At 46.3% G+C, this 2,443-nt stretch overlaps 1 non-coding gene across 1 annotated transcript; it reads right to left on the bottom strand.

The window, feature by feature from the left end:
• Positions 1 to 1,980: 1,980 nt before the first annotated feature.
• On the bottom strand, positions 1,981 to 2,087 carry LOC120855273. The gene has a single exon (XR_005719234.1). It is a non-coding gene; the product is annotated as a U6 spliceosomal RNA (small nuclear RNA).
• Between the last annotated feature and the right edge of the window lie 356 nt (positions 2,088 to 2,443).

Below are 2,443 nucleotides of genomic sequence, written 5' to 3'. Positions count from 1 at the left end.
GGGTGCCAGTGCCTTCTCCGTACCCATGCACAGTTGGGGGCAAATTATGAACAAGAAGATACAAAAAGGCCAAAATGCAACTGTCACTTCTGAGGTTCAAGGAGCAAAAGCAGAGTACCATGCATGGTCCCTGCAAACAGCACCATCAAGGGGGTGGGCAGATCACCTGAGCTGCCCCTCCAGCCCGACCCTCCAATCTACCCCATCCTCTCGCCATCTGGGGAAATAGCTCACCCTCCCTCCCGAGGAGTGAGCAAAGGCACATGTTACTTGTTTTCGTTCCCTCTTGCTATAGCACGGATCCCAGGAAAACCTTGCCCAAGTTTCCAGTCTGGCCTCTAATCAATTTCTGTTGATTAAAGAGTCCAAGGCCCCAGGGCTGGGCTCCAGAAGCCCCTCATCCTGCTAGAGGGTGAGTGTTTGGGGGAGAACTCGATCCGCCCAGCCTGGAGGCCAACCAGCCTGCAGAGGGGAGTCACGTGGTCGCCATCTTCTTGGTGTGTTCCACCCGTTCCTCCAGGACGCGGCTCTCCCCCAGGGCAGAGCCCAGGGCCTGCAGAGCCAACAAGGCCTCGTTCCGGTTCTTCTTCATGAGAATGGCAATTCCCATAGTGTCCTGGGTTTTACCCCACTCTTCTTGGGGCACCTTCCACACGTCCTAGAAGAGAGCACGGCTGGCTGCCCCGCTGGTTTTGTATTTTCAAGGGACCGCTGGGTGCCCTCACGCTTCTCTTTGGCTGATTCGTGGAAAAAGTGGCCCCTGCCCTCCAGAGCCACATGGTCCCAGTGGAAATAGAAGCCCAGAGAGAGGCAGGTGTTAGAGGACTGCAGAGGCAGGTTGACTGTGCGGTGGACTGCGGCCTCCACCTCTGTGGAATAGCTCTCGATCATCTGGGAGCTCTTGAGTAATTGGTAATAAGGAGAGAAGCTGAAAAAATGGTGTGGCTGGTCCTGGTGGCTGAGGATAGCTGAGTGGTTGGTTCTGAAAGTTGTGACTAGAAAGAGGTTGGAGGGTGGTCGAGGTGTCAATGAAAATAATCAACAATCTGTAATAAGACTAGAAAAGTTTAATTTGAGCCAAGTTGAGGACTAGCCCAGAATCCTGCTTCCAAGATTACTCTGAGAAACTGCTCTGGAGAAGCAGGGTTTTCAACATAGTTTTATATCTTGTGAAAACAAAGAACATTGAACAAGTCAGAGTTACATTTCTTCAATGTTTCAAAAAAAAGAAAACAGGGAATTCCCTGGCGGTCCAGCGGTTAGGACTCTATGCCAAGGGCCCTGATTCAATCCCTAGTCAGGGAACTAAGATCCCACAAGCCATGTAGTGTGGTTAAGAAAACAAACAAACAGAAAAAAGACCAAAACAAACAAAAACGGAACAGAGCAGCAGGTACCCAGTGAGTCAGCCGAGTCTTGGCACCTAGGAAGGGAGTCTTATCAGAAGGGAAGAGTGGTGTTTAACCTTAATTTTTTAACATGGACATTATTTACTTCTGGTCAGTGGGCCCTTTCTTTAATAATTAAAGCAGTTGTACAATGTATGTTAGATAGGCCATAAGCAGGCTATTGTATTTAGTATAAAATTCAAATTAACTCATGTATAAACCACAATGACTTCTCTGTATCTTGATATGTGAAAATTTCTTTTATCAGAGGCTGGAGGAAGGGGTGTCCCAGGTCTGTTTCGTCCAAACACTGCCAAGCACACTGCTGAGAGTTGATTCTTTTCTTTTTATGTATAAATGTATTCTTTTATGTGCTCCCAGTGCACGAGCGTTGAGATACATTTATATATAAGTGTATTCTTTTTAAAAAATTTATTTTTAATTGAAGGATAATTACCTTACAGTATTCTGTTGGTTTCTGCCACACATCAACATGAATCAGCCAGAGGTATCCACATGCTCCCTCCCTCTTGTACCTCCCGTCTGCCTCCCACCCCTCTGGGTGGTTACAGAGCCCCAGTTTGAGTTCCCTAAAAATATGGAATGATTCACAAATTTTCGCGTCCTCCTTGCCCAGGGGCCATGCTAATCTACCCTGTAAGCATCCGATTTTAGTATATGTGCTGCCGAAGTGAGCACTGAGAGTTGATTCTTCACTATTTGCATCTCTCACAAATTCATCCTCCTGACACATTCCAGTCTATTCATTACAAATCAGGTTGAATGATAAATCTCTGTATAATTTTCCCCACTTACAGTTCTTTCTTTAGGAGATCTTTTCGTTGGATTATGTAGGATCTTTATTTGCAGCATGTGGGATCTAGTTCCCTGACCAGGGATCAAACTCAGGCCCCCTCCTGCATTGGGAGCACAGAAGACTTAGCCACCAGACCACCAGGGAAGTTCCCTGAATAGTAGTTTTTTACTTCATTAATGTAAAGGAAACCTTACCAAACTTTTGAGGTGGACATTTCAAAATAATTGTAAGTCAGATG

Source organism: Oryx dammah, unplaced genomic scaffold (genome assembly GCF_014754425.2).
Source record: "Oryx dammah isolate SB20612 unplaced genomic scaffold, SCBI_Odam_1.1 HiC_scaffold_27, whole genome shotgun sequence".
Lineage (NCBI taxonomy): Eukaryota > Metazoa > Chordata > Mammalia > Artiodactyla > Bovidae > Oryx > Oryx dammah.
The sequence above is the reverse complement of the archived record's forward strand: the minus strand, read 5'-3'. Positions and strand labels throughout refer to the sequence as shown.